General features: G+C 41.8%; 1 protein-coding gene and 2 pseudogenes across 1 annotated transcript in view; all 3 read left to right on the plus strand.

Moving 5' to 3' along the window:
• KCNB2 (potassium voltage-gated channel subfamily B member 2) overlaps positions 1–20844 on the plus strand; it is a 334241-nt gene that overhangs the window by 244119 nt on the left and 69278 nt on the right. The gene's annotated exons all lie outside the window — the stretch shown is intronic.
• On the plus strand, positions 9399–9517 carry LOC120585600 (uncharacterized; annotated as a pseudogene).
• LOC120585593 (uncharacterized) lies at positions 11582–11700 on the plus strand (annotated as a pseudogene).

Raw genomic sequence — 20844 nt, forward strand, 5'->3', positions numbered from 1 at the left:
TAAATGAAAATGTGCCTCTAAAACAGTTTAATCAAACTGTATAGATGTGCTGAACATTTTGATAGTTTTGTGACATGAATTCATGAATAATGTCTTTTCCTTAAGGCATAGCTGACTAAGTTCACCTAAAACCATAAATCTGACCCTTACTAATGGGGTTCTTCCATTAAAGATTCTAGGAGTATCTTTATTTTAAAACCTCTGCTAAAAAAGAAGTGACGTTAGATACCTTGCTTACTTCTTTCCCCATGGAAGCAAACCAGGTCAATGTGGGCCTCTGTGGTCACTAGTTTCACACAGACAAGGTCCAGGGCTTTGTATGTCGGTGGAGGGCTTTTCTACCCCAGACCATGGCTATAGTGAAGAGGTCAATAAATTATGCAAATATCAAAGCCAGAGAATGCTGAAACCCAACTGTACACACCCTGGTGTCTTAGATCTCAAAGGAGGACACAGCCTATAGAAAAATAATCTTCCAAGGAGAAAGAACAACATTGTCCTTGGAGAAGACTTTGAAAGGCTTTGAATGAATAAAAGAGCTTATGCTTGCGACAACTTCTCAATGGTATTGCATTTCTGAAGGAGCAAATCGTGATTCATAGGGCAAAACCTGCCTTAGGACTGTGGCGGTTGGAGCTTGAAATAAATACCCTTACCCTTGTCTCTCCCAACACTCCCCTCACCAGGCAGGTTCATTCCAGGCCCAGCCTGTAGAAACTGAAGAACAGGCAATACCGACTGTAACTGACATCTTAAAAAGGTGTAGCAAAACATCCCAAATCGTCATCGATTTTTCTGTAATGTCTTTGGAGCAAGCAGAGTCATCAGACTTTTGACTAGTATTTTCTCAGATTTTGGCGTAAAGAGTTCCTACTTTTCTAAAAGCAAAACGTCATTATTTCTCAACTTCTTTTATGGTGACTAATCTGATTTCAAAGTTTTTACTTTTCACCTGTCCTCATTGGACTCTGGAATAGTCAGTGTAGGTCTAGAGCATTAACCAGCAAGTTTCTCAGTAAGGTCCCAAGGAATTATTAGTCTCAGTAAGGTCCCAAGGAATTATTTCTCCTAGACAGTGAGTGACTGACTAAGCCTACTCCCCCCTTGTTGGCCTTCCTGCTGGATTCGTTAGCAACACCACCAGTCGTTTTTGGGGGGGATCCCTCAGTGACTGATAAAAAGGAAGGCAATTAGAATGCCTTGCAGTTCTCTCCTTGGAGAAAATTTTCCATTTTCTCATAATGCTGGTGGGTATGATTTATGTACAGTCTCTATTATGTTTTAAAATCCAATTTAGAAAAAAAATGTAAATAGGCTATATGAAACTGTATGTCAACCAAACGTTTTATGAACATCTTCACGAATGTCTCTTCTGTCATCAAACAGGAAATTTGGGTTGGGGAGGAAGGACTGACTAACAGTATTGTTATTTTACCAATGAAAACACGTGTGGAAGGAGGGATTTGATGGGCATGTACAGCTTTACCCAATAGAATGGATAGCCCATAATTTAATGCCAGATTCGTAGCCTTTGAAATTCACTCTTGAAATGTGCCACCCATTCTAACTCAAATTGTGAAAAAAATTTTTGCAACCATTCTATTTGTAGGCAAGGGAAATTTGTTATTCTCTCACAAAAATTTAAAAACTTTAAATGTCACACCCAAGTGCTAAACTACCCTCACTTCATGGCAGCCTGCTATATAACAAAAATATTATATTTCTTTAGTAATGTCAAGATTTTTTTTTTTTCTGACCGTCAAACAACTCGCTAAATTTAAATCTGCTATTTCTACTAAGATGCATCAAGACTTGTACCAAATTCAATCGATAATCTCTATACCTTAGGAGAGAATTTGGTTTGGAATAATTGCACAATGGGCAGCAAATAAAACCAGTGCAATCCGAATTTCACTCCTGACTTGTTCTGTGACCTTGAGAATGTCACCTGGAAAATGCAGAGTCATACCTCCCTCACACATAGCTATTTTAAGGACAAAGTAATAGGAACTAACGGTACCATAGCAGGTGGGTGGGAAATTTAAATAATATTAATGTAAGTTTCTAAATTAATTGATATCGAGTGAAGATTCTTTACGATGGCATTTTAGAAACTATCTGCCTTACTTTCTTTGTCTTATGCTAATCTTCAAGCATTTCCCTTCAGTAGCCTAAAATAAAATTCCTCTTCCTCTACCCTTGACACACTCCTTGTTTACGGAGAGGCACTGTGTCCGGCTGGTGGCTTTTCTCTCGTTCCTCACGTTTAATTAGTCAGCAAATTTCCCCAGTCCTTTCATTCACAGCCCCTTTCCTTTCCATCTTGTCTTCGATTTAGACCCTCCCAACCTCACACCTAAACAACTGCAGGTTCAAATCCAGGCTCTACCACTTACCAGGAGCGCAACACCATGTTTCTGTGTCTCGGATTCACCAGCTGTACAATAGTGAGAGAGCAAAGCCCAGGACTGAGAAAATAAAATTTACCCTCGTAACAGTCAGGCTGCGATAACAGGTAAAATCAGAGACGAAACCAGCAGAAAACAATGATTCTCCCAAGGCAGGCCACAGCCTCAAGATGTCGGGTCCCCTTTCTTTTGAATCATTACTGTTTTCTTATCCATGACTTCCCAGTCCACTTCGTTCCTGAGAAAAGATTACTGAGATCCCCAAGTGCTAAACTGCCCTCACTTCGTGACAGCAGCGGCCAGCCCGGAGCCAGCCCGTCTCCGGGAACCCTAGTCCAGAGATGACCCCCATTCCCCTTAGCTCCTCTGAATTACTCAGCCCAGCCCGAACCCTACAAAAAGCCGCTGCCTGCTCCCTCTTCCCGAGACACCCCGCGATTTCTTGGGGTGTAGGCTCTCCCGTGGTCCGGCCAGTTGAATAACCACCCCCCTACTCCGTGGAAAGGATTCCTCACGAGGAAAAATACCATTCCCTTAAGGATGCTAAGAGAAGTAATCGAGATAATGTATGTAAGGTACTTACAGTGATTGACGGCACATAGTAGGCACTCAGCAAACGCTGGCCGCTCGTCTTATTATTGTCATCGTCATCATCGTTACCATTGTAACAGCCTCCTTATTACTGTCTGCCACCACTCTTCCCTCCCGAGCCACCCTACCTGGGACTTCACATTATTCTCATCTATTTATATCCCTATTTGAAAATTTTAGTGGTTTCCCACTGTTGTCAAAGTCCCAACTCAGTCTAACATCCAACCGCTGTTATAGTGACACCAGTGACCTTGACTTCATATTGTCCTACAAGGAGCCTCCACTCCAACTAGCTTGTTTTTTCCTAGTTCCCAAAGCATGGCTTGCATGTGACCTGTACACTTTTACTCAAGACAAATTCTCATCCTGTAACGGCCCCTGACTTCCTGTTCAGTTCTCCAAACACTGCTCATTCTTGGGCCCACTGCGAAGCTCTCCTCCTCCAGGAAGCCCCTTCCTGCCACCACACGGCCCTCATCCCCTCCGAACCACACGGAGAGCCGTGCTGTGTATTCTGCTCAGCATGGAATTATTGGTTACTTTCCTCATAAATACATTTTTTTTATCGTGCGTAAGCCCCCGGCAAGTATTGGATCATATATCTCTTTTTATTACAAACAATTTTGTCATAAATAAATGATAGCTTTGAATAAATGGCTTCATAATCAATCTTTTCCTCTCTCTAAGTAGTATATTTATTCCATGAACTCCTTTCCAATTAATTTGCACTACACATTTCTCTCAATCTGTGGGAATTCATGGGCGGGCTCCTCCTACCTAGTCAGGGTGGGATTTTCAGTTCCAGCCTTCAAAACAAATGCAGAATTTGTCCATGGTTACCTTGCCTTTATCTGTTGAAAATTGTATCTAGAAGTACATGCCTGTGTCTGACCCCACGACTTTGCTCTGGGATAGTTTTTCTTTACGTTTTCAATTTTCTTACTTTGTGAAATAGCATCATAGTGAATCTCGTGATTATTTCTACCTCTATTTCTGTCCCCCCAAATTAATTTAATATTATTTTCTTTCCTCTTGAAGTCTTTCAAACTGTTCAGGTATTGGCTCTAAGTTCATGATGCCATTTTGCTTCCCTCTGTCGGATCGTTTTATAACAATCTTTGATTTCATTCACGTTCATTCAGACAAAACCATCCTATTTTCCTTTAGTTCACTAGCCTTGCTAATTTCTTCTCAACATTATCTCTTTCCTTGGAGACTCTCCTGCTGCAAAGTCCGGGACATGTTTTCATTCTTATTCATCCTTTTCATACAAGCCAAATATGTTTTTTCTCATTTCCTAGAAAGAACTATAATCAACTAAGCTCTCCCCTATGGTATTCCTTAGCACGTTCGATCATTCTTTTCTTAGAAATTTAAATGCCACTACCCACTGGATGAGAGTGTAGTTTCTCCCTCAATTTTTATTTCTGAAGAGATAATATTCTTGAATAGAAAAAAACAATGAAAGTGAATGACTTTGTCCTGTTATGACTTGCTTTGAACTGTGAGGATTCACTGAACTGTCCTAGTCATACATTCTCATCCAATATCAAGAACCATCATCCTGGCCCCTGTGTATGAAGTATGCTATTAAGGATTGTGGAGTTTACCAGATTGTTTACAGAAACCTCCTGATCTACTTGTAAAAACTATTAGATATGTAGTTGTTATTTTTAACATAACTAATTATTAGCCCTGTTATCAATCTGTTAGTATTCTAACACATAACCATCCCGAAACAACAAATTCAGTTGTAGAGACCCAAGTTCAATTCCTGCCTCCAACCTCTTAGAGCCAGATGACCTTGGATGACACTTAGCTGCTCTGGACCTCAGTTTCTACTATAAAGTAGAGATAATAGTAACTATATGATACAACTATTTAAGTTTTACACAAATATGAAATATCAATTTATAAAAGAATTCGAAACTAACAATCTCTGTTTTTCATTCCAAGTCAGTTTCTACGCTCTACCAAAGTTATTACTCAGTTAAAACTATCTCTCTCGTAGGCCCTTCCGTCTGTTTTGTTTGTATTAGTTTTTATGTTTTAATCAATCAATTAAAAATAGTTTAATCAAATTTAAATGAAAAACTCTCTCTCTCTCTCTCTCTCTCTCTAACACACACACACACACACAAACACATACAGATACAGATGCCCTGAGCCCCACAGTGCATAGAACTGGAAAAACTAGACATTTATTAATAAAATGTAGTCCCATTCAGTTTGCCTTCAATAAGCAGTCATTGATGTTTCTTTAGAACAAAAGTATAAGAGAAGGAGGGAGAAAGAAAGGACAATCCTTGCGAGTCATGCTTTCCTCTTGCTTCCTGCTTAGCCGCGTCCCCATCCAATCAATCACCCAGGCCCATGGCTCAGGTGCTTCCCCTCCCTAAATATGTGTCACACTCATCTCCTTCCCTCCGCCTCATCCCACTCCCCCCACCAGCATCTCATCCTAGGCTGCTACCCCAGCTTGTTCACCAGTGTCTACACCATGTTTGCCTCACTCCAATCCGTTCCCTGATCTGATCATGCCGTCATCCTCTCAGGTGACTTCCGAGCTCATTGTAAAGGGTCTTTCTTCAAGGATAGCTGTGCGCTCCTCTACCTGATGCTCTTTCTCCTTTAACAAGACCGATAGCTTTGCTTTTATGGTGCTCGCCATATTCCGCTGGCGTCTGCTGGTTAATTTGTATGTGCCTTATGTTCACCACCTTCTGGTAAATTCCTTAGTAGAAAGGGCCAATGCCACAGACTTGGCAAGTACTTGGTTGGTATCTACGTACCGAATGACATGACCATCTAGTTGCAAAGACAAGACACAGACATGAAAGAGTGGAGAACAAGTTTAAGGCAAAATCTCCTGATTCTGTGCTGCAGGCTGTGTACGTCAGTGTTGTGTGGAGTGTTCTTATCCTGCTTGGAAAGAAGCAGGCACAGCCAGCGTCTCTCACGTACCTTCTCCCCACCTCTACCACCCACCCGAGTCCAAGCACCGTCATTTCTCATTCGGACAATCGAGTCTCTTCCTGCCTCCCTCTCGCCACCCTGCCCTTCATCTCCCGCCAGTTCAGTCTCCAGCGGCAGCCACGATGATCTTCTTCAAGTGACTATAAATCAGATTACATCACGTCTCTGTTAGAAATTCTTTAATGGTTTTCTATCAGACTTAGAATAAAATCCAGACTTAGCGTAGGGGCCTCCAAGTTCAGACACCTTCCTAGTTCTCTGACCTCTAACCCTTTTTTGTGACTGGAACAATCTTTGCCAGGATCGTCCCAAGTCCTAGATCCTTCCTGTCATTTGCATTTCAGCCCGAATGCCACCACTTCACTTTCTTAACCGTCTGATGACTATCTTTCATGGCGGTTATCACTGTAGGGTAATCTCTGGTTTCTGTGTCTGTGCCTACACGGTCTGTCTCCCATTGTCTCCCTCCCCCGTAAGCGTGCTGGAATATGGCACCTGCCCATCAAGTTCACCACTGATTTCTCAAGGCCTAGACCAGTACCTGGCTCCTAAAAGCAGGTGGGGAATATTTGTTGACTTCACGAGTACTCCTTCATATCCTGAGCAAGTCATTTTGCAAATCTATCATCTCCGCTTTCATGAACATGCTCTCTCCCTCATAAGGCATCTCTGTAACTTGGGAACCTCTTGAATGCTCTATGTTTGCTCAGCGTATGATCCAGCAGCTAGCCAGAAAGAGAAAGCCACCATGAGTCATGCTGTGCAATTTCGAGTACCTTGAGAGAGGTGACATTTTCAGTGTCAGCTGCCGTTCCCTGCAAGGGCTTCCCTGTTGCCATGGTAAAGACTTCATGAAGCAAATTCAGCCAATGAGAAGCAGGTTCTCCACTGCTCCAGAAGTTTCCGCATAGACATCATCCCCCAAATGGGCCCAGCAAAGGACCTTGCTCATGGCGGGCTCCCAGGTATTGTAGATCTGAGTTAAATTGAGCTTGGGCTTTGATACCTCTAATACTCTCTTTCCGAGGTCCTTGTCACATGCAAGTTTCCAGGAGTTCAGAGAGAAGACTCGTGGTATTCTTTGTTGGAAATTAAATGCTCGAGAGGGAAACACCTGTAATTTTTTCTACCTATAATAATAATTACAGCTCACATTTATCAAGCACTTACCTCCATTGTCTCATTTATTTCTAAAAATCATTAAGGTGGCAGATACTATAATTAGTTCCATTTCACGAATGAAGAAACCGAGGCTCGAAGAAGTTAAGTAAATTATCTCAGGTGACACAGAGAACACAAACGTAAGACCAGACCAAAACCCTGATACCACCGTGGGGGCCACGGACTTTGTTTCTAGGGGTTTTCCATGAAGCCTAGATCCGTTCTTCAGGGACCCCCATCTTGTAGCTGGTAGTGGTCGGTGACCAAAATGAAGCTATATTTTTGTCTCCTGCAGTCCCATTGAACTCTATACAACATAGGTAAAATTCCTCTTCTCCACAGATGCCATCATTTTCTGCTCATTCAGAGGAAGCCTCTTCATGTGGCAGTCTTTACTGAGACATGAGAATGTGCAATCCAAGGTATTAGTCGAACCTCAGAAATTGCTTAAATCTGCTCTCTGGACTTGTCTTGCTTCGGGCCTCTTTGGCCCCACCCCTTTCTTGTGTCTGTCCGCCTGGGATGGGGAGGGAGGCAAGGGAGTAAGACAATTCTTACTTGAACTGGCACCCTGTGTCCTGTGGCCTGGCAGATGTTTAAAAACTGACTCATACCCGTGGCTACGGCTCTTCAGAGGACCCCTTCTAGATCTTCCTGCCCCTTTCCCTGGCCCTCCCTCTGTGGCCCGCTGGTCACTTCCTAGGCTCCCCCTGTCTGCCGGGCACCCTGCAGTGTGCCTGCAGACCATCGCTGAGACAGGCCTGGTGGGTGGTGTCTAAGAAAATCCAGCAACTCTGCTTCCTGCTGGGACTGCAGGCACGCTTGTGTCCATTGTCCCCCAAAACTCTGCAAGTGTTCCTCTCAAAGCAGCAGTTTTATGGCCATGAGGCCATAGCAGTGCGTCTGCCCTGCTCTACAGATCCTGCTTCATGCTGTCCCGGCTGCAGTTCAAGCTTTTCGAGTGTCCCACAGCTGCTCGACCCCACTAGACCTGCAGTGAAAGACATAGAAGCCCCTGGGGTAGGGGAAAGTGGACGGGATCCAGGGCAAGCCACAGAGCCTCCTCTCCATCCCCCTTCTCAGCTCTGCTCATTTTTCTGATAAGATGTACGTAACAATTTATCATTTTTACCATTTTTAAGTGAACAGTTCTGCGGCATTAAGTGCACTTGGGTCGTTGTACAGCCACCACCACCCATCGCCAGAACCCTATCTCCCCGGACTGAAACTGTACCCAGTAAACACTAGCTCCCCATTCCCGCGCCCCCATGACCCCTGGCAGCCGCTTTCTGTCTCTATGGATGTGTCTACTCTAGGGTCCTTACATAAGTGGAATCATACGACAGTTGCCCTTTCACGAGTGGCTTGTTTCAGTTAGCATAAAGTCTTCAAGGTTTACTTATACCGTAGCATGTGTTAGAATGTCCTTCCTTTTTAAGACTGAATAATATTCCATTGTATATACTACATTTTGTTTACTCGTCATCTGTCGATGAATATTTGGGTTCTTCCACCTCTTGGGTACTGTAAATAATACTGCTATGAACACGAGTGTGCATATGGCACACCGGGTCATACGGCGATTCTAGTTCTAATTTTTCGAGGAACTGCCACACCGTTGTCCACGGTGCCACACCATTTTACCTTCCCTCCGACAATGCACAGGCTCTCAGTTTCTCCACAGCCTTCCCAACACTGGTTATTTTCTGTTTTTGTTTTTGTTTTTGTTTTGATAGTAGCCATCCTGATGCGTGTAAAGTGGTATTTCGTTGTGGTTTTGATTTGCATGTCCTTAATGACTAGTGACGTTTTCATGTACTTTTTGGCCATTCGTATCTCTTCTTTGGTGAAATTTCTGTTCAAATTCTTTGCCTATTTTTTAATTGGATTTTTTATTTTGTCGTTGTTGAATTGTATGACCTTTTTATTTATCCTGGATATCAACTCCTTATCAGATGTATGATTCCCAAGTACTTCCTCCTGTTCTATGGATTCTTTTCACTGTAAGGAGTGTCCTTTGATACACAAAAGTTTTTAATTTTGATGTATTCCAAATTATCTAACTTTTTTTGCCAATGCTTTTGGTGTCATATCCAAGAATTTATTATCAAACTCAGTGTCACAAAGCGTTTCCTCGTTTTTTACTAAAAGTTTTATAGTTTTAACCTTTATTTTTAAGTCTTGATCCATTTTAGTTTTTGAATATGGTATAAGGTGTGATTTCACCTTTTTTATTTGTTTTCTTTAAAGTTTTAAAGTTTTGTCTACGGCCATGGCACCCTGAACAAGCCCGATCCTGTCTGATCTCGTAAGTTAAGCAGAGTCGGGGCTGGTTAGTTCTTGGATGGGAGACCACCTAGGAAGACCAGGTGCTGTAGGCATAAAAAATAAAAAATAAGGGATTGTAAACTGATTAGGTCCTTGCAATCCGTGAGGTCAACTAAGGGTCGCCTCACCTGAAAATTTTTTTTAAAAATTTAAAAATAAAGTTTTAAAGTTTTGACCTGCTGGAGATCCTAGCCTCGTGGATTTTCTTCAGAAATCTCATATGCAGATTTTTCTTACACTTAACTTTGGTGTCAGATTTAACGTATTGATACTTAAGTCAAAGCTGAGTCAGGAAGAGTCTAATTCCATCGACTGTACGATAGGAATGGAAGAAGTAGAAACTGCATATTATCAACCGTTCCCCAAGTGGATTTCGTGTAGCACAAATCCTGCTAGCTCAGCAGGTCCACGCGTTGGAAAATTCTATCCTAACGAAAGTAAAACAGAGCAAAAACGTTGATATCTGTGAACAATAGGGAAAGGCAAGAGGAGTATTCAGCTTGAAGAGGAGAAGACTGAGGGCTGATGAGACTCGTTGGCAAACATGTAACAAGGGTCAGCGCTTCCCTGGCTTTACTGAGGAAAGAATAAGAGGAAATAAGTAAATTGCAGCATGAAGGATTAATTTAGATAGTTCCTGAGAATGTGTAGCTAGGTTACCAAGAATGGCAAATCTCTTTCTTTAGAGATTTTTCTTTTTAAAGAAAATAAAAGACTGCATAGGAGTGGGGGTGAAGTAAACGGCTCCTTAAAGTCTCTATCCTATTGGAAATGATATCGCAGGAAAAAAGATGTTTTGAAAGGAATTAATTTCCTTATCTGACTAGTCAGTAATTTTTAACACTAAGAATTAAAACCCAAAATGCTCTCAGAAATAACTTCCACATATGTCGCTGCCAAGTTCCTTTGCACAAGTTCCGTACCATTTATGATAGCTCATTGTAAGCAGCAGGAATAGCTGCATAGCACCTTCGTGTTGCTTCCACTTTTCCATCCTCTGCCACAGTCGCTTTACTTTAGAATGCTGCAAGGAAAGGATCGAACGGCATTAAACGTTTCTTTGCTATTAGGTCACCTTGTGGCTGGCTCCCGTAACAAAGGGAACCTGGCTTGCATATCTGTAACATCAGATAATCCGTAAATCAGTTCGGTTTTAGAATCTATCACCTGATTTAGCAAAGAAAGATGGACCTTCTTACGATATCTGAAGGTGAGGGATGCTGGCTGTGAGTAAATCTAGTTTGCATCCTCCGAGCACACACCAACTGCTCCGGAGAAGAGAGGGGAGAAGTAACTCGAATGTATCTTGGGAAATCAACTTGATGTTCAGATTTTTTCCACGAGTAATGCATTAAATAATTGATGTGCAAGCTGACCTAATAACATTAGCAATCCCAGACCTCTTTTATTTTTTTCTTCCCTAATGAATTCAAGGCACTTTCATCAAGGTCAAACTCAGAACACTCAGGTAACCTTCCCAGGCCACGATAGACCGTACCATTGTGTTTTTATTATTTCCTTACCAGTGCAGAAAGCAAACCTGTCAGACACACAGAATCACAGTTGGCTGTTCCCCTGCAGCTCGCCCCTGGCTCTCACCTCTGCTTGCCTGTCTGGCCTCACCTCCTACCACGTCCCCCTCTGTCTCAGCCCCAGCCCTCTGCCTGGACGCAAGCCTTCTACACCAGCCACATCACACGGATCTCCTTCCTGGACACACCGTGCTCTCCCACATGGCCGTTCCTTTGCCCTGGACATGTAGCGATTCTACTCCCCCGGCCTCCTCAAAGCCCCTCTGCTTCTTGTGCTTAACCCAGGCGGAGCGACATTTTTTCCCAGTGCCCGGCGTGTCCCCCATCATGGAACTCGTCCCTGTCTTTGTCTAGGTGCATGTCAGTTCCAGCATGCTGCCCTCTCTCTCCGAGGTTCTCAATGGAAGGGATGTGACATGTTAATCCTTGAAACCCCGGCATCTGTCACATGAATGTTTGCCGTGATCAAGTTATGACCCCAACAGTAACTAGCATTTCCAAGGAACTTAAACAGGTACTCATAGTTACGAGATTTTTTTAAAGCCAGAAAACCAATTTACCCTTTAATTTAAAATATATTATAGAGTCTACGGCCATGCTACCCTGAACAAGCCCGACCTCGTCTGATCTCAGAAGCTAAGCAGGGCCGAGCCTGGTTAGTACTTGGATGGGAGACCACCTAGTAAGACCAGGTGCTGTAGGCGTAAAAAATAAACATAAAAAATAAGGGATTGTAAGCTGACAAGGTCCTTGCAATCTGTGAGGTCAACCAAGGGTTGCCTCGTCTAAAAAAATAAATAAAGTAAAATATATCGTAGAGATCTTTTAAACCTAGGTACTTTGCCATGGTGAAAAATTGCAATGAAACATTTTCTTAACTGCGACCTGAGAAAAAAATAAGGAGAAACGAGAGAACACCTTTCATCGCTACACCAGCACTCAAGATGGCAAAGAGATCCGAGCCTCCAACTTTTTATTCATTCCTCCACTTAGTCACTTCACAAACATTTATGAATACCTACTTGATATTTATAAATAGGTTACAGTGCCAAACGCTAGGGCTACAAGCTTCGGAAAGGTTCGTTTCTTCGCTGTGCAAGCTCACTTTCTGTTCCGTGTGTTCCAATCCCAATGAATATTGTTGTTTCTTCAATAAAATATCTTCTTAATTGTAACCATGTAGAAAAAAAGTCGAGATGCAGAGTAATATGAAATATGCGAGGAGAGAACAAGGTCCTGAAAATATAAGTTGATTTCTAACCAATTATCTCATGAAGACTCAGCTTAAGTATTAAATTATTGAAAAAAAAACATAAAAAAATTCATGCTCTTAAGTCGTTATGGTGTTTTATTAAATAATGCGATGGGAACATATGGGAAAACAACCTAGTTTTTACAGTATTTCGGTACGATATTCTATTTGGCCTCATACCAACAATAAGCATCCTAAAAGTATTATTATGCACATTTTCATCAATAAGAAAGGGATTAATGTCCATACTCTGAGGTCATTTATGATACGTACCTAGCAGAGAAGTTGGCAGGGGTTCTGGATTTTTTAATGTGCATACTTGATTAGAGCAGCTCTCCTGATCGCATAGGATTTTGTCTGAGAAAGGACAGATTTGTGCCTGCAGCGTTTCAGTGTTTATCCGGTTTTAAAACCCTGGACATGTTGCAAAACAGCACCTGGGCTTCTATCTGTTTGCTCTCTCCATGGATCTATTTTTGAAAGGATTGAAAAGATTTATTAGTCTAAAAATATATTCTATTCTATAGTTTTCAAGCCAAGCTAAGACCATTCATTTTCCAAACCCTCTAAGAATGAGGAGGCCATATTCACCCATTCTTCAATACTTTAAGCCTAGAAAGTCTCTGGCTACAACTTAAGCAAAAATCCCAAAGTAAAATGTAAACTAGTAATAATGCTGGTGCCTTTTCTCCTCTAGCCCTTCAGAGAAAGCTTAACCTTTTAGGTGGTTTGCAAATAGTTGCTCATATTTCCTATCTCTGCCGTATGCAGACCACCGCAATAAAACATTATTAAACACGCACACGCATGCACGGGTTCTGTACCTGTGCACATTCATTGTTCCAGGTTGACGCTAGTGTTTCTCTGTTCGACTCTAACCCTGAGGCCCCTTCGGGCAAAATTCCTCCCCGTGAGTCAGTATAATTTCATCTGCCTCGTCATGGTTCTTCCTGGAGAGGCTTCTGAATGAATATCATCTCCCATGACTAAATTGTATCCATTGAAAGTGAAATAGAGAGTCAAGTCAGTCATTAATTTTAGCTAACACTGACCAGGAGTATTCTCCCTAAATTTAAGGATGTTGGAGGCTCGAGCTGGTATGACAGAAGGCAGTCTTACAGTACTTACGTACGTAGAGATGCTCGTGAAATATGTTACGTTTAAATGAATTCAATAACTATCCAAGTCTTTACATTACTTTGGAAAAGCAGCCTACGCTACAGAAATGACTTTGTTTGTAGGCCCATGACGGGCCCAATTGACACGTTCAGAATGAACGAAAATCTGCTCATATTGTCAGAACTGTGTTCTTTGGAGCTGTGCTAAAATAGCCTCTGTGTAAAGACCACATGGGATAGTAAGGAGGAGAGATCAATATTTGCACAATTCTTCAGCTTCTAAAGAAATTTTTTAAAATATTTTCTCCTAAGTCCTTACCACAACTCTGTAAGGAAAATCTTGTTTTTACCACTTCTCAGTTGGGAGAGCAGGAAATGCAGAAATGAGGTGACTTGCCTCAGGTCACATTACTATTAAATGAGGGGTTGGAACTGCGACCCAGCTTTGTTGCTTCTAAGTTGTACATTCTTTCTGCTAGGTACAGTCTAAATACCGGCTTTTAGTAGGTTGTGCCATTTGGCTTTGTAAACTCTTAGCCATCCCAGGCCTTGCTGATTTAAAATCGACAAAACAAAAATAATGTATCTGTTGGAAATTAAAATGTCCAAATGATTCTCCTTGTGCACCCAGCCTTTGTAACCAGTGATATAGGTGTACATCCTTATATAATACTGAGAGACACAAAGGGAGAAATTGTGTCAGGAATTCCTATTCTTTTGTTAGAGTAAAGGATATTAAGAAGAGAAAGAATTGGAAAGAAACCGTTGCCCAAAACAAACAAAACAAAAGGAAACCTAATTATTCCATAGTTGGTCTCTAAAACTTGCCTCGGTGGACCTGGGTGGGCCCCCGGCCTGTCAGCAGGTAGCATGCATGCCTCTGCCCTCCCGTGGGCCACAGCACAGCTGTCCATCAGCACCTGGTCTCTTAGCTCATGCAACATCTTTTCCCTCTGCCGTGTGACACTGCGTGAAGGAAAGCAATGAAAATTGAGTGACATTATGAAAATCAGTGCCTGATAGTCTAATTTTCATTCGGAGAGGGGTAGAGATTGAGAAATTCTATGACCGCAGGCTTTTCGAAGCTGTAACTCAAATATCGAACCATTTAGGTTTGGATTTCAAGCAATTTCTGTTTTGCTCTCCTTCTTATATACCAGTGTCATAAAATAAATTTTAAATAGAGGCGAAGCCCTCTTAACCTTCTTCTGTTTTAACAACTGATCAAATCGTGAATGTCCCTTACTTTTAGTAGTTGTGCTGACTGAGGAGCGTGGGAAGCCAAATGCTCGGGTCGTAAGCCCCTGGAGCTCGATCTCACCCTTACACCCCCGTGTGTGAGCTGCGTGCTCACTGAGAGTCAGACTTCACCACTCAGAAATCACAGTCTCCAGAGTACCAGCATCTTCCCCGACTTGTTTCCCTAGCCCCAGTCCCCACAGGGTGACCCAGAGAAAGCCAGGCACCACCTGGATTGCATTATGGGAGAGGATCCTTGGATTTACGCATCCCAAGTCTTTCCTAATGAATAGTAAGCAGACCTACTATCTATCGTCCCAGGATGTTTGTCATACAAACATCCCAGCACAAAGGCAGTCACGCCTCTACTCAGACAAGCAGAAACGCGACAGACGCTTGGAGAACTGGTTCCCTGCAGTAAGTGGAAGAGAAGACAGTTGTGGGAAGTGGAATGTTGAATATCGTAAAAGATAATTAATGACAAGTTTCTAAAAGCATTGGAGGAGCTGGAATCAAGCGATCGGAGAGAAGCGTTGGTTTGGGAGAGGAGAGGAGGTTTTTCTACCTGGAAGAGGAGAGCGCAAAGAAAGAATGGGCATGTTGTGATAAAGGAGAGCAGTGGAAAGCTGCTGTTATCTTTGGGGGAAAAGAAGAGAAAAGGCCAAGTGAAGACCTACCAGATGGCTTCGGGCCAGGTGGCAGGGAAGGTGAGATGCACGAGACCTGAGAACGTTTCACAAGTTTTAGGTAGCGGGGGCGTGTGACATGCTGCCATCGAGCAATGGATAAAGGACTGCGACGGGCTGAGGTCCGGCTGGGGAGAGACAGGCTGCGCGACGTCGTAGGAGGCCAGAGCAGGACAGTGCGCGCCTCTGGCCTGTGTCCCTCTGCTCTACGAAAGCCGAAACCGGACGAGCAAATGATAGCAAATACTTAGGGCGGAAGATAGTAGAAGGTCTATGAGGGAAAGAATGAGAAGCGACTGTCATCGTTGAGTGGGGCACTTAGACCTGGGGAGAGGAAAAACGCCAAAAGGGGCTGCTGGACCGAGACCAAGGGGGAAAAAGGAAAGTTTATAATTAAATCGAAAATATGCCGAAGGCTGGGAGCCGTCCAGCAGGAGTGAGGACGGCGCGACCCGAAGAGAAAGATGCGGTGCTTGCAGAGGGAGCGTGTAAACTTCCGTAGAGGCGCGATTCTAAATGCGAGGGGGGCTGCGGGGGAGCTGGCTGAGACCGAGCTTCGGTGAAACGCTCTGGAAGGGAGGAAGTTAGGGACCTGTGCAGTCAGGAGGAGCAGGCCTGCCAGCCGATCTAGTCAGAATGGAGGTGGAACAAGGCCATGTGGACAGCAAAGGGATTCACCACCCCCTGCCCCTTAATTGTGCCTCTTTCCTTAGGCTCATTTGGCCCTCGTCATCTGTCACATCGGTAAATGTGGTTTTACCCAAGTGACCTCAGCTACACGTTTTGTAGAGACTAGATATTTTTTTAACACAAAGGGGTTTTTAACGCGGGTTTTTTTAAGTAACGCTTAACTGAAAAAGACATATTCTTGACCCTGTGAATCATTCAGTGTTTCATAAACGCTAGTTATTTCTAAATATCTACTCGAATCCATGTGAGACATCTTTTCAACTGTACGTGAACCAAGAATCTTAACTTTTAAACTTCTTCTTGATCCCTTGGCATCTTTGAGTTCCCTCCCCTATTAGCTTGCTAATTGGCAAAGATATCTCATGATAATGATAAGAAAATACAGCAGGAAGACACATCCAGCCCTGCAGACCACACGCTATGAGACGACGCTAGAATTTTGATTGGAGACGTTTGGAGAAACGTTGCTACAGGAAGAGAAAAGAAATCATAGAAGAAGGCCTCTGAATTAGGCAGAGCATGAATTTGGGTCAGGCCTGAGAAGCCCAAGGACCAGCCTTGACCTGACCTCCCAAGAGGCACTCACTATTCCGAAGGATGAGTTAACGAGCCCAACCAATGGTGACTCTCAAAATCATTTAAAATCTTTGATGTGAAGTGGAACCAAACTGCCATTGCTTGCTGGAAGTCTGTGGGCGCAAACTCCAAGCCGGTCCTGGGGCGTCTTCCAAGTAGCTGTGACTTTCCCGAGGAATCTACGGTCCGCTCTTCGGCCCAGGTGTGGTGGAGTAGCTGGCAGACATAAAGGCTGCGCCCAACCTAGTCGTGACTTTCTATAAAAGAAACGAAGGGAGGCGCCCCCAGAGACGTTTCAGGGAAGTCATTACTGTGACTATTGTCGAAAAATTAATCCCCACCTTGGAACACAGTTCAGAGAGTCACGCCAGAAATATGTATAGCGTTGCCTTCTAGTTTCTGCTACTTTGCATACAGCCCGGCAAACAGGGTGATTAATTTCTCCAAATCGTGCCAGTGCTAATGAATGGAAAACTGGCAAGACGAAGGGCATCCCGCTGGCGTCTAGTGAGTATTCTGCTCGTGAGGCTCATTGCTCGTATTCTAAGAGCAACTGTACCTTTAAAGTGTAGACGAGAGCTCACGTATCACCAGGGGGCGAAGTTAAGTGTGTGAAGCACGCACGCAGGACAGGTGAAGGCCAATTAAGTGAATGCTATCCAAAACCACTTTGTTCATGATATTCCAGATTCTAAGTGTGCTGCTGAGACTTCACATTTATGCCGAGTGCAATGGCTTTTTCAAGTGTTTAATTGAATTTACAAATAAGATATTTCATTACAGGAAGAAATCGTATTCCTCACCAGCTTCAAAATTAAACTAAAACCAGATATGGTTTTGTGGTCTGTGGTCACTTTGCCTTGTCAGGAAGGAGAAAGCAATAGGGAAAAAAAAAAAAGCTAAGCATACGCTCCAAAGATGGATGGTGCCGACCGTGGGGAGCTCTGAGATTCTCGTTTCCTTTATTACAACTTGGGCCGTAAACTAATAGCCTCCGTCTCTTACAGTTGGCGCCGAGAGTTACAGGAACTAGGCTTGACCGTACTGAACGGTTCTCTAAAATAAAAAACTGCACTTCTGCAGTTTCCCGCACAAAGAGTTCCCAGATGTGGGGCTCCCAAGGATTCTGGAGGTGTAAGCGGATTAGAAAGTACAAATCGCACATGGCCCCGGATGAAATTTCACAATTATCCGATCGATGGGATTAGTGTAGACAGCCGAACTGGATACACCAGATCAAAAACTCACTTCCCGTCATAACTGTTGCAAGTTCATGTCTAGAAAATATTCATCCACGTACACGTCCATCCCTTCAGCAATCCTGTGATTCACCACTATACTCGAAGGCGCTGTGCTGGCCGTGAACCTTAACAGGGCTCCAAGTACACAAGTGTCAATATTTGGCTTTCCCAGTGTACGTTGGCCTTGGGCTTGGCTGCTTGTCTTCCCTTAACATTCCTATTTAATATCCTATCCTTTATTAATTTTGGAGTATAACAGCAAAATTTTCACTTGGGATATTTTGCTCAAAGAATTCTCTAGATTTTAAGTTGAGATGTCAACACCAAATTTATTCCACGTCTATTCACCTGTCATTGTTTCTCTTCTCTTGAATTTGCCAAGTACCCGTGAACGAGGTCACAGAAACTAGTATTTCAAAAAAGAAAAATCACCAGTGAGATATTATTCAAAACTGACATGTCGCCACTATAACTTTGCTTTGTTTTAACTGGCTACAGTTTGCAAAGTAAATTTATTTCAAAACAAGCCTATTTTCTCATTAACTTACAGTGAATGAAATAACAATGACAGTGAAAAAGCCAAATATGTTTCTTTGGAAAAACAATTCAAAAATGGAGGTATTTTGGAAGAGTCATAATATGCCTGTTACTGTGGACTGTGGCCCAGAGCAGATGCTTGTGGCAAGTGGTAGTGCCAGCCTATATTAACTCCTTCTTCTTGGATTTTTCATTGTTTCCTAGAAATTTCACGAGTTAGGGCGTCCTTTTCACAAATGGCTACTTATGCCAAGGAACACGAAAGTGACTCTGCTGGCCGTTTGTCACTGAATTCTGCTTTCATTACCCAGAACGCTAACTGCTTCCTGCTTTTGTTTGGGTTCCTCAGATTGGAGGCGGACCTCCGTAAAACACTTCTTCTCAGCGGGCACTGCCCCCGAAGGTGGGAACATTCCTCCGGATGGTGGTTTCTGATTCTATAAAAAGGGGTTTGAGCCCTGCTTTATCAATTCGATGTGTTTAGAATTGTCCATCCATGGTGCTCTTGGAACCAGAGAAATCTTTACTGATAACTAGTCTCTGAGCTGCAGCTCTTAAGAACTACACATTGTAACTGCTTTTTCCTCACCATCGAAAGGGCCATTGGGTTTTCTGAGAGTAGCCGTATCCATCACGTTACCTGAAGCTTCGCGGCCACTGGCCCTCCTGCGGTCCCTCCTCCAGCCAGGAGGTCCTGTACCCCTGCTCATCCACTGAAAAACCATTACGCCTGTGATGACCGCTGGGGTGATTTGCGCCTTCTTGGTTTCTAAAGATAGGTCTGCAAAGTCTGGATTTTAACCATTAATTACCGATGGTTTCTCACTCCCAAACCCCCCAGTCCCTGGACAGATTCTTAAATCAAATAGACGGGTGCCACCTTTGGAAGCTGTGCCTCACTTTTTCATTGGTCAGTCTGCTTCTCAGTCTTCACTGGACCTAGGTTGCTTGAGGGGAAGCTATTCATTACATAGAAGTAATGAATAATCCCACCAATAAGGATTCACATTTTTAGATAATAAAATCTGTTTACTTCATAATCCCACCAATAAGGAATTCATGACTTTAAAGCTTAAAATTTAGCATCTCACTACCTAGTCTCTATAACGTGATCGAGCTAATTAATAGCACAGCAAGATCCGTTAATCCTGAAGCCATCCGATAACAAAGGGAAATGATACAGACTTTGAAAAACAAACGTTTCCAAGCACTTGTTAAAATAGGTACTACGCTCATTTCAAAGCTTTTTTATTTATTTATTAAAGAAGTCATTTACCAAGAACCAGCGAAGACTATGAAATATTTCATTAACAAAATTTGAGTCTAGATTGATATTTAAACAGCACAGCTATATTTCTTTAGAATTATTTATGGGGTTTGATTTGTATAATCATACCGGCCTTCCTTCTTTAAATTGTATTAATTAGGTCCTGTGGTATTAAGATAATCTTTAGGAAATGTACTTATCTGGCTTATTCTCATTAAATACGTCAGAGTAAATGCTGTAGCTTTTATCGTTTTTTATGATATGGTCACTTCACATTAAAATTCTTGGATCTAAATTGTGATGTATACCATAAGTCTACATATACAGTGAAGTGGATAATAACATATAAAATGAAAATTTTTTTTATATATGTAACTTTTTGTAAGATTTTATTTAAAGAAAAAAAAACCTTGATTCATATGAAATTTCCAAATTTTTCAAGCCAATGTGATTTTAGAATATTGAATAAGAAGATAATCCTCTCCCCACTTTTAAAAAATTACTTTTTGGCATCAACTTTAAAATATTGTGATGTTTTAAAATATAAAATATCTTAGCAAAAAATAATTTTCAAAGTAATTAAACTGTTTTCAGCATTATCCTAGAAATTTGTCTTTATTTTTATTAAAAGGGTAATCTAATATAATAAACTATTTAAATAACAATTTTAAACTATATTGTTTTATATGTATGTATCTGTTTTCATATATATAAAACATGTTTTATATATAATTTATATATTACATAATATATAAAACAATGTTTTATATATATGACTATTATGTATATATAATGTATGTTATAATAGTATGTATATTATACTATATGTACTCTATATTTACACATATAAAACAATATATTATATAGAAAATAATAGTAAAAAATGGTGCTTTACAATGATACTCATCATCCAAATACAATTATTTTTCATTTTGCATGATTCTTCCTACTTTTCTCATTACCAAATATATGTATTTCCTAGGTAAATCATGATTGACATAATATTTTTGTTTGTTCCATTTACTCTGAATTTTGTTCTAAATATTTTCCACATTTCTGCAGTCATTTTATTTTTTAAATTATATGATTTAATATGATTCAAATGGCAGAAAACAATTTTACAAATGTCTCTCCTGTTTTTTAGAAAATCTCAGATTCCACTTTCATTCACCGAACATCTTTTGAACACCAGTTGTATGCCTTACCATATCACTCGTTAGGTATTACACTAGAAAGATGAAT

This window comes from Pteropus medius, unplaced genomic scaffold (assembly GCF_902729225.1).
Source record: "Pteropus medius unplaced genomic scaffold, Ma_sr-lr_union100, whole genome shotgun sequence".
Lineage (NCBI taxonomy): Eukaryota > Metazoa > Chordata > Mammalia > Chiroptera > Pteropodidae > Pteropus > Pteropus medius.